Source organism: Giraffa tippelskirchi, chromosome 1 (genome assembly GCF_054371585.1).
Source record: "Giraffa tippelskirchi isolate mGirTip1 chromosome 1, T2T-mGirTip1v1.2.pri, whole genome shotgun sequence".
Lineage (NCBI taxonomy): Eukaryota > Metazoa > Chordata > Mammalia > Artiodactyla > Giraffidae > Giraffa > Giraffa tippelskirchi.
Window position 1 is genome coordinate 111,797,596 of NC_137275.1, and position 12,559 is coordinate 111,810,154.

The window sequence follows — 12,559 nt, forward strand, 5'->3', positions numbered from 1 at the left end:
GGTCTGTTCTCCACGAGGCTCATCGGTGCCATTTTTCTAGATTCTCTCTATATGCTTTCATATTCCTGGGTGGCTCAGAATGAGACACAAGTGTGATTCCTGGGTCAGGAAGATCCCCTTGAGCAGGATATGGCAACCCACTCCAGTATTCCGGCTGGAGAAATCCCATGGACAGAGGAGCCTGGCAGGCTACATACAGACCATGGGGTCGCAAAGGGTCAGACACAACTGATTGACACACACATATACAATACTTCTTTTGACTTGCTTCACTCTGTATAACAAACTCTGCGTTCATCCACTTCACTATCACTGACTCAAATTCCTTCCTTTTCATGACTGAGTAATATTCCATTGTATATATGTAACACATCTTCTTTATCCATTCAGCTGTTGATGGACATCTAGGTTGCTTCTATGTCCAGCATTATTGTAAATAATGCTGCAGTGAACATTGAGGTACATGTGTATTTTTGAATTGTGCTTTTCTCAGGGTATATGCCCAGGGATTGCTGGGTCATGTTGTCGATTTATTCCTAGTTTTGTTTTGTTTTTTTTTTTTTTGTATTTTCTTTAAAGGATTACTTTATTAATTCTAAGTACATAACATAAAGTATACTAATTTTAAATGCACAATTTTTCAAAACATGTATACATCAGTAAAACTACCACTCATAGGAAGGTATTGAACATTTATTTTACAATGAATGCCCTGTTATCTACCGCATGCTGCTACTGCTAAGTCACTTCAGTCGTGTCCGACTCTGTGCGACCCCATAGACGGCAGCCCACCAGGCTCCGCCATCCCTGGGATTCTCCAGGCAAGAATACTGGAGTGGGTTGCCATTTCCTACCACATAAATCATCTTAAATGTTACAACCTGTACTGTATGTCTTATAAATATGCTGTAGCTTGAGTTGTCTAATAAAAATATTGCTCCCTACTTGCATTTCTATGACTCTTTGTTTTCAGTATCTTTATACTCTTTTATGGTTTGTTTTCTACAAATATGAGTATCCAGGGTTATAGAGCCATACTGTTCTTCATAGTGGCTGTATCAATTTACATTCCCGCCAACAGTGCAAAAGGGCTCCCTTTTCTCCACATCCTCTCCAGCATTTATTGTTTGTAGATTTTTTTTTTGATGATGGCCATTCTAACCGAGGGCTTCCCTGATAGCTCAGTTGGTAAGAACCTGCCTTCAATGCAGAAGACCCCAGTTCGATTCCTGAGTCGGGAAGATCCACTGGAGAAGGGACAGGCTACCCACTCCAGTATTCTTGGGCTTCCCTTGTGGCTCAGCTGGTAAAGAATCTGCCTGCAATGCAAGAGACCTGGGTTTGATCCCTGGATTGGGGAGATCTCCTGGAGAAGGGAAAGGCTACCCACTCCAGTATTCTGGCCTGGAGAATTCCATGGACAGTATAGTCCATGGGGTTGCAAAGAGTCAGATATGACTGATCGACTTTCACTTCACTTCACTTCATTCTAACCGAGGGCTTCCCTGATGGCTCAGACAGTAAAGAATCTGCCTGCAGTGCAGGAGTCCCAGGTTCAATCCCTGGGTTGGGAAGATCCCTTGGAGAAGGAAATGGCAACCTACTCCAGTATTCTTGCCTGGAGAATCCCATGGACAGAGAAACCTGGTGGGTTAGGGGTCCATGGAGTCACAGTTGGACCTGACTGAGTGACTAAAACGTTCATTGTAGCCATGTGACGTGATACCTCATATAGTTTTAATTTTAATTGCTCTAATAATGAGTGATGTTGAGTATCTTTTCATGTGTTTATTGGTCATCTGTACGTCTTCCTTGGACAAATGTCTGTTTAGGTCTTCTGCCCATTTTTTGGTTGGGTTTGTTTTTCCAATATTGAGCTGCATGAGCTGCTTGTATATTTTGGAGATTAATCCTTTGTCAGTTGCTTCATTTGCAATTATTTTCTCTCATTCTCAGGGTTCCCTTTTCATCTTGTTTGTAGTTTCCCTTGCTGTGCAAAAGTTTTTAAGTTTTATTAGGCTCCATATGTTTATGTTTGTTTTTATTTGCATTACTCTGGGAGGTGGGTCATAGAGGATCTTACTGTGATGTATGTCATGCAGCGTTCTACCTATGTTTCACTCTAAGAGTTTTATTGCTTCTGGTCTTACATTCAGATCTTTAATCTGTTTTGAGTTTATTTTTGTATATGGTGTTAGGAAGTGTCCTAATGTCATTCTTTTACATATAGCTGTCCAGTTTTCTCAGCACCACTTATTGAAGAGGCTGTCTTTTCTTCATTGTATATTCTTGTCTCCTTTGTCAAAGAGAAGGTGCCAATATGTGCATGAGTTTATCTCTGGGCTTTCTACCTTGTTCCATTGATCCGTATTTCTGTTTTTGTGCCAGTACCATATTGTTTCAATGACTGTAGCTTTGTAGTATATCTGAAGCCAGGAAGGTTGGTTCCTCCAGCTCTGTTTTCCTTTCTTAAGATTGCTTTGGCTATTTGGGGTCTTTTGTGCTTCCAAACAAATTGTAAAATGATTTGTTCTAGGTCTGTGAAAAAAAATGCCTTTGGTAATTTATAAGGATTGCATTGAATCTGTAGTTTGCTTTAGGTAGTCTAGTCATTTTCACAGTATTTATTCTTCCAGTCCAGGAACATGGTATGTCTTTCCATCTGTTTGTGTAGTCTTTGATTTCTTTCATCAGTGTCTTACCATTTTTTGCATACAGGTCTTATGTGTCTTTAGGTAGGCTTATTCCTAAGTATTTTATTCTTTTTGTTGCAAACACATTTCTTACTCTTAAGAACTGTTTTTTTTTTTTAAGAGCAAAATTTCCTGTAGCCTCTATCTGATTTTGGATAATTTCTACTGCCTTTACATTTTCAACTTTTTATTTCATCTGGCTCTATAATTGTTATCTAGTACAATTTTTTATCTACACTGGTTGAGTCTACACAGCCATTTTACTTGGACAACATTTCTGGACATTGTCTCTCTGTTAAAAACTAAAATCTATTTATTTATGTTTGGCTGTTCTGGGTCTTTGTTGCTGCATCGGCTTTTCTCTAAGGGTGGTGAGCAGGGTCTATTCTGAAGTTGCGGTGTGTGAGTTTCTCATTTCAGTGGCTTCTCTTGTTGTGGCTCCTGGGCTCTAGAGCACAGGCTTAGTAGTTGTGGCTCCAGGCTTAGTTGCTCTGAAGCATGTGGAATCCTTCCAGACCAGGGATTGAACCTGTGTCACCTGCATTGGCAGGTGGATTCTTAACCACTGGACCACCAGGGAAGTCCTGGTTGTTCTCTCTTTATGCATAAAATGTAATTAGTAAAAATCCTGTGAACATAATCTTCTAAGTATTAAAATTTTTCTTTCTTTCAAGAGATTTCCTTAGAGTATTAGTGCACAATTGGTCAAAAATATAAACATTTTTCAGATATATTGTATTATAATGAGATAAATAAATGATTTTTCTCAAATCCCTGTGGGTGAATGTTGCTGGTAGCTGGAATGGGAGAGTAATAGTAAACCAGCAAGCATTCCAGTGTTTTAAAAGAGGGTTAGCTTTGCAAAGCATATTCAGATCAGTATTGCGGTAGGAACAAGAGAAGTTTGTTTGTTTGTTTACAAGAACGTAATTCACTTCTGTGAAGCTCTGAGTAATATGAACATTGTAAATGTCTCATTGAAACATTTATCAGTTTACAAGTTGACAAATTTGGTTCAGAAAGATTTTCTCTTCAATCATTATTATCATCATCTCAGTTTCTAATAAAAACACTGAAAAGCACAACCTCCCTAATGACTATTAATTTTGCTCTTCTTACTTTCTTAGATACATCTTGTTGTCAGAGTTAAAATCGAACATAACTGGGGAAACACGATGCTACAAATAGGAAAAGTGGGAAAGTTTTTACTCAAATTGTCACCTGGTATCAAAGACCTATATAACAATGCTTAATTTTCTTGGTTCTCTTTAAATCCCTTGAAAGTACTTGAAAATTGGACAGAAATCAGACGCTGTGGAAATACTAGATGTATTAGTAGCTAAATACAGTGTTTGAAAACAATTCAGTGTACAATTCAGACTTTTGCAGAATTTGAACAGCAGTGAACATCTGCAAGAATGTAATTAATCTTAACCCAACGAAGCTGGTTTTCCTAAATCCTAGGCATGACTCCCTGACTGCAGTGAGGGGTCCTTTGCCTTACTCTGACTGCACCAGGTCACACTGTCTCAGTCTCCTGCTCTGTGAACGCTTTCTCTTCCCCACCTCCCTATTTGGAAATGTCCCCTGATTCGTATTAGGTCCTTTTCTGTTTCTGTGTAAACACTTGTCCTGATTTATCTCATTTAATTCCTGAACTTTGAAACCGTCTATCTACTTAGGAGTCCCAATTTTTGGATTGGCCCCGAGCTCCAAAATGTTTATTCAACACCCTCACTTGAATGTCTACAAAGAGAAAAACAAATATCATGTGTTAATGCATATATATGGAATTCGAAAAAATTGATATAGATTATCTTATTTACAAAGCAGAAATATACATTCAGACATAGGGAACAAATGAACAAATGTATAGACACCAAGGAGAGGGAGAGAGGATGAATTGAGAGATCGGGATTGACACACATGTATTATTGACACTATGTATGAAGCAGGTAACGAATGAGAAGGTACCGTATAGCTCAGGGACCTCTACTCAGTGCTCTGTGACCTAGTAAGAGTGTTAGTCATGCAATCGTGTCCGACTCTTTGCAACCCCATGGACTGTAGCCCCCCAGGCTCCTCTGTACATGGAATTCTACAGGCAAGCATACTCGAGTGGGTTGCCATTCCCTTCTCCAGGGATCTTCCCGACACAGGATTTAACCCAGGTCTCCCGCATTGCAGGCAGATTCTTTACTGTCAGAGCCACCAGGGAAGCCCATGGTGACCTAAAGGGGAAGGAAATTCAAAAAAGAGGGGATATGTGTATACGTATAGCTGATTCATTTTGCTGTATAGCAAAAACTAGCACAACATTGTAAAGCAACTAGACGCCAAGAAAAAAATTTTTAATGTATCAAGAAGGACCAGACATTTTTATTCACCTCAATGCAGCCCACCCTCCCATGTGAGTCAAAGCCACCACATTCCTCCCACGACCCAACCAGCTGCTCAAACCAGGAATCTGGGTCTCACCCCTCAGAGGCTTTGTGTACCCTGAACCACCAGAAGGTCCTGTGACACTGCCTTGCGGTGTGTCCTGACCTGGGTCAGCGTCTCCTCTCACGCCAGCTCGACCTCTGCTCCCTCGTCCTCACAGAGCAGCTTTGATGACCTGCTCTGCTCTGCAGTGTCCGGTCTGCAGGCTGAACCAGAGAGAGTTGGATCTGTCTCTCACCCCTCTAACATCCTTCACTGACTGACAGTTCAGATAAAACCCATCTTCTGCCCCAGTCTCGCCAGGCTGTGCTCAGCCCTGGCCTTGCCCTGAGCCTTTCTGCCTGCTCACCTGCCTTTCCTTCCAGACCAAAGGCCGTCTCCTTGAGGGCTTGTGGACAGCAAACTCGGCTCCTGCTCAGAACCTTAACGTGACATGTAAACCTGCTCTTCATTTATGTGGACCCCTGTGCCCATATTTGGCAAGCGTGGCTCTTTCTTCTTATTGAGACCTCTGCTTGAACATTGCTTCCTTATAATATCTTAACCTGGCCAACCTGTTCTTTTTTTTTAATTTGATTTTTTAAAACTGAAGTAGTATAATAATGAGTACAATTCAGACAGTAAAGAATCCGCCTGCAATGCAAGATACCCAGGTTCGATCCCTGGGTTGGGAAGATCCCCTGGAGAAAGAAATGGCTACCTACTCCAGTCTTCTCGTCTGAAAAATCCCATGGAACAGTGGAGTCCGGCAGGCTATAGTCCATGGGATCCCAAAGAGTCAGCCATGACTGAATGACTAACACTTTCACTTTTCTGCGTTGATTCATAGTGTGCTAATTACTTCTGTACAGAAAAGTGATTGCTATATATACATATATATATACACACACATACATATACCTTTTATTTATATTCTTTTCCATTATGGCTTATCACAGGACAGTAAATGCAATTCCCTTTGCTGTACAGTAGGACTTTGTTGTTTACCTATCCTCTATATAAAGCTTGTGCTGTTCTGTGCTTAGTGGCTCCGTCGTGTCTGACTCTTTGTGACCACATGAATTGTAGCCCTCCAGGCTCCTCTGTCCATGGGGATTCTCCAGGTGAGAATGTTGCAGTCGATTGCCATGCCCTCCTCCAGGGAATCTTCCCAACTCAGGGATCAAACCCGGGTCTCCTGCATTGCAAGCAGACTCTTTACCATCTGAGCCACAAGGGAAGCTCATATATAGTTATATATGACATATATAAAGCACCCAAAATAGTTTGAATGAATGAATTGGTTTTTCTAAGGATTTGGAACCGAGGGCAAGGCAGGCGGTCATGTTGGTGGGCCCCTGGACGTCCCCGTGTGGCCGTGCTCTCACCCTGTATGGCATATTCGGGTCACCTGTTAGTGTAACAACCAAAGTTACCAGTCATCCAAATTCATCTACTTTTCAGAAATATTCTTTTCCAAGACTTTAAAAATGTTATCACTGGTCATCCTAGCCAGCAATCCCTGAAACCTCCATCTTTGTAAACCTCAAGACTCTCTCCGAAGCGAAATAGGAAATGTTAGCTTTCCTGAATTGTGTTGCTTATCAATTATAAGAATAGATTTTCCTTGTATAAGCCACATTTGTCCAACTCTAAATGTGACTGTCAATTTCATATATCGACAGAGTATTGCTCTTCAATCTAAAGCAATTTTTTGAGAGAATTCACATAGAATATACAATAGCTATCTATGTCATGCATAAATGAAAAAATATGATTTTAAAAATTATCTTTATCTCTGCACTTTGGACATAGACTGAGATTCAAAAGCCCATTTAAGGCTGCCTCTAATTGGAAATTTGCATTCACCCTTTCCATTTTGTAGCAACAGAATTCATGAATAAGAATAACCTGTTTTAAATTATTTTTCAAATCAGAGACTCCAAACCTTATAAGAAATTTAGTTAAAACTCAAAGAAAAAAGTAACATACTACAAAATTATTTTCACCACTTTAAAAGTTAGATTCTAGTACATTAGTTATATATGTTAATTTGAAACAAAGTTCATATTTCTGGAATAGTAATTTTCATATATTTCAGAGAGATTAGAAGTCAGAGAATCATTCTCATTAAAGAAGGAGAAATACTTATGATGGTAAATGGGTCTCATATGAAATTAACATTAAAAGCAATGTGTATTGAAAAGAGGTATCAGGTGTTTCTGGAGGATATTTTCCTTTTGGTTTGTCAATACCATTTTAAAAATTGTTTTTTATTTATCCGACTGTGCTGGGTCTCGTCGCTGCACAGGCTCTTCTCGAGCTGTGCAGAGCGGGGGCTCCTCTCCGTTGCAGAATGCAGACTTCGCTTTACAGGGGCTTCTCTTGTTGCAGCCCGGGCTCTGGAGCACAGGCTCAGTAGTTGGGGCACACGGGCTTAGTTGTTCTGGGGCAGGCGGGATCTTCCCGGACCAGGGACTGAATCCTCGTCTCCTGCATTGCCAGGCGAATTTATTTGTTTGTTTTGAAATTGAAACACAAGATGCGTCTGACTCCCATGTGAAGGCTGGAGCTGGTCCTAGGAAGGAGCATCAGTTCTCACGGAGCAGATGTGAACAAAGCAGAGCCATAACCATGACTTAACTTTTCTTGAAATCAGTAAATAAAGTTCATGTCATCATATAAAAATCCTTCCCTGGTGGCTCAAGCAGTAAAGAATCCACCTGCAGTGCAGGAGACATTGATTGGATTCCTGGGTCAGGAAGATCCCCTGGTGTAGGAAATGGCAACCCACTCCAGCATTCTTACCTGGGAAATCCCATGGACAAAGGAGCCTGGTGGGCTACAGTCCATGGGGTTGCAAAGAGTCAGACACGACTGAGCGACTGAGCACACACACTAGTCTTATCCATTGAAATAGCAAATACAGTTTTTGCAAAATAATATTTCATTTTGATGTGTGATTGTGAAGTATTTAAGAAATAGACAAGCTGGAATTTACATATCCAGGCATGTATTGTTGTTTGCCTTGGGAGATTATTAATGATGGCAGTGATGCCCTTGTTTCAGTGATAAAAGTGAATATTTTTCAGCACCAAATGTGCCAGCTTTGTTCTAAACACTTTAAATAGTTTTAATTTGTCCCTGTAAACAAGCCTATGAAGTAGGCTTTATTATTTCTCCATAATATAGTTGAGGTTGAATATATGGAAAATGAGATTCAGATGGTTGATGCTCTGTGGAGCATCCTTGTGTGAGGTTTTAGTGAAGATAAGGACCTGGAGCGGCAGGCAGGAGAGTCCAGGCAAACCATGGGCTTGCCATCGAGGCCCCCCACATGGGAGGATGCGACACCCACAGATGGGACCATCACCTGTGGATGTGTGTTGCTTTGGGAGACTTTGCTAGAAGCTTCCGGCGAGATCTGTCTCTGGTTATGCCGCCAAGCCAGGCTGACTCACCTGCACCAGCAGTTCCTGGTTGCTGTGGGAGTTGCCTGGGGTTAGTCTGAAACTGCTGCAGTGGGACACCCGCCCGCGATGCAGTAAGGAGTTTCATGATGCAGCCCCCACTTTGGGCTTCTTTTCCCTTCAGGTGTCTCAGGCCCATTTTCCAGACCGCATCAGAGGCCCACTGGCTCATCCCCAACAATGGGCAAAAGCCACTTCTGCTGTTGGCAATTTCCTCTGACGGTGAAAGGAAGGAACAGTGCTTACCTCTGCCCACAGCGGGCTTTTCTTTGACCTCTTCAGTTAGTGTAATGCCATCAGCGTGTCAGCAGAGCACTGTTTTCTAGATGGAACACAGGCTGGTCATCTTGATCAGTGGTTCCCAACCTTTCTGGCATCAGAGACCAATTTTGTGGAAGACAATTCTTCCCCCAGCCGGGAATGAGGGGTGTTTTCAGGATGATTCAAGCTTTCCATTTACTGTGCACTTTATTTTTAATCTAACCCCACTACTGATGATGACAGGAGGTACTGAACCACAGCCTGGAGACTGAGGACCCCTCCTCTAGATGGTCAATGACCGTCTACCATCCATGCCACGTGGCACCCTCTGATAGTGTCACAGGAAAGGGACCACTCAGTGACATCCTTTCAAGAGTCCACAGGGAAATGGAGGACCCGGGGGAACACCAGCCTCCTGAACATCCTCCTGATGAGGTCCCATAATACGCCCCCGCCCCCAACCCCCGCGATGCTGTGAAAGTGCTGCACTCAATATGCCAGCAAATTTGGAAAACTCAGCAGTGGCCACAGGACTGGAAAAGGTCAGTTTTCATTCCAATCCCAAAGAAAGGCAATGCCAAAGAATGCTCAAACTACTGCACAACTGCACTCATCTCACACGCTAGTAAATGCTCAAAATTCTCCAAGCCAGGCTCCAGTGATACGTGAACCGTGAACTTCCAGATGTTCAAGCTGGTTTTAGAAAAGGCAGAGGAACCAGAGATCAAATTGCCAACATCTGCTGGACCACTGAAAAAGCAAGAGAGTTCCAAAAAACATCTATTTCTGCTTTATTGATTATGCCAAAACCTTTGACTGTGTGGATCACAATAAACTGTGGAAAATTCACCAAGAGATGGGAATACCAGACCACCTGACCTGACTCTTGAGAAACCTGTATGCAGGTCAAGAAGGAACAGTTAGAACTGGACATGGAACAACAGACTGGTTCCAAATAGGAAAAGGAGTACGTCAAGGCTGTATATTGTCACCCTGCTTATTTAACTTCTATGCGGAGTACATCATGAGAAATGCTGGGCTGGAGGAAGCACAAGCTGGAATTAAGATTTCCGGGAGAAATATCAATAACCTCAGATATGCAGATGACACCACCCTTATGGCAGAAAGTGAAGAGGATCTAAAAAGTCTCTTGATGAAAGTGAAAGAGGAGAGTGAAAAAGTTGACTTAAGGAATCTCCACACTGTTCTCCATAGTGGCTGTACTAGTTTAAAAAACTGGGAATAGAACTGCCATATGACCCAGCAATCCCACTGCTGGGCATATACACCGAGGAAACCAGAATTGAAAGAGACGCGTGTACCCCAATGTTCATCGCAGCACTGTTTACAATAGCCAGGACATGGAAGCAACCTAGATGTCCATCAGCAGACGAATGGATAAGGAAGCTGTGGTACATATACACAATGGAATATTACTCAGCCATTAAAAAAAATACATTTGAATCGGTTCTACTGAGATGGATGAAACTGGAGCCCATTATACAGAGTGAAGTAAGCCAGAAAGAAAAACAACAATACAGTATACTAATGCATATATATGGAATTTGAAAGATGGTAACGATAACCCTTTATGTGAGACAGAATAAGAGACACAGATGCATAGAACAATTTTATGGACTCTGAGGGAGAAGGTGAGGGTGGGACGTTCTGGGAGAATAGCATTGAAACATGTCTATTATCATATGTGAAACAGAACACCATTCCATGTTCGATGCATGAGACAAGGGCTCAGGGCCAGGGCAATGGGATGACCCAGAGGGATGGGATGGGGAGGGAGGTCGGTGGGGGGTCCAGGAAGGGGAACTCATGTAAACCCATGGCTGATTCATGTAATGTATGGCAAAAACTATTACAATATTGTAAAGTAATTAGCCCCCAACTAAAAAATAAATAAATAAATAAAAAATAAAAGAAATGAGTTATTTTCACTATTATGGGAAAAAAAAAAAAAAGGACAAAAAAAAAAAAAGTTGACTTAAAGCTCATCAGTCAGAAAACTGAGATCATGGCATCTGGTCCCATCACTTCATGGCAAATAGGTAAGGAAAGAGTGGAAACAGTGTCAGACTTTATTTTGGGGGGCTCCAAAATCACTGCAGATGGTGATTGCAGCCATGAAATGAAAAGACACCTATTCCTTGGAAGGAAAGTTATGACCAACTTAGATGGCATATTTAAAAGCAGAGACATTACTGTGCTAACCAAGATCCGTCTAGTCCAGGCTATGGTTTTTCGAGTAGTCATGTATGGATGTGCGAGTTGGACAGTGAAGAAAGCTGAGTGCCAAAGAATTGATGCTTTTGAACTGTGGTGTTGGAGAAGACTCTTGAGAGTCCCTTGGACTGCAAGAAGATCCATCCAGTCTATCCCAAAGGAGAACAGTCCTGCGTGTTCATTGGAAGGACTGATGTTGAAGCTCAAACTCCCAATACTTTGGCTACCTCATGCGAAGAGTTGACTCATTGGAAAAGCCCCTGATGTTGGGAAGAATTGGGGGCAAGAGGAGAAGGGGACGACAGAGGATGAGATGGCTGGATGGCATCATCGACTCGATGGACATGGGTTTGGGTGGACTCCGGGAGTTGGTGATGGACAGGGAGGCCTGGCGTGCTGCAATTCATGGGGTTGCAAAGATTCGGACACGACTGAGCGACTGAACTGAAAAGAAGTCTTCACTAAGAGATAATCTTGTATCAACCTAGAGGGGTGGGATGGGAAGTGAGATGGGAGGGAGGTTCAAAAGGGAGGGTCTATATGTGTACCTGTGGCTGATTCATGTTGCAGTTTGACAGAAAAGAACAAAATTCTGTAAAGCAATTATCCTTCAATTAAAAAATAAACTAATTAAAAAAAAATAGATGATCTCTCCTGGACTCCCAGCTTTTCCACTGGTCCTGGGTCTGAGGACAGGAAATAGTGGTGGCAACAGTGTGGGGAACAGCTAACCCCTTCAGGGTCCAGACGGGTCTCACTTATACCTTTGCGCGTGTGGTTCAGCCAGGAGAGGTTTTAGGAAATATGCACGGCCAAGTATTTTTATAAACAATGAGTGCGCTGTTTTAACCAACTAACCTGTGCCTTTTTAATGAGATTCTGTAAAGAATACTGATCCACTGCAGCCCCACAGGAGCTTGGTGACAACAAAGTGACTGAGTGCAAAATACAGCTGAACTCATTTAACAGCAGTTGAATAAACTGTGCACCCTCCCCTGATCTGTAACAACCACCCTCAGACAACAGAAGGCTAAAAGGCTAGAAATTATCCACATGGAACTGAACAGGGATCAATCTCAAATTCAAGTTAAAAGAAGCATTCATAAAAATCAGAAAACAACAAAGAACAGACCAAGGAAGTGACACACCTGGGTTGACTATAGACTCCATGGAGAAAAACACCTGCCTCAAAGTCAGGGACCACGGCCAGGCCCTTCCCCCAGGCCTCCTCCTAAGGCAGGCCTCTGGGTCCCCAGCCTGGCTGCCCTCCCCCAGGATGGGAGCCCGCCCCACGGGTGCCCACGTGACTAGGACGGGCAGTACCGTGTCCTCACTTAACAAGAGGGCAAAGCAGGCCACAAAGCGGGCGAGCCGTACACCCAGGTCACAAACCCCAGGGTGACGGTGCTGCTCTGCTGTGCCCGGCAGAAGGGTTCCTGGGCACTGCGCTGCCTGAACTGGAGAGCGGCTGCCCGAGTC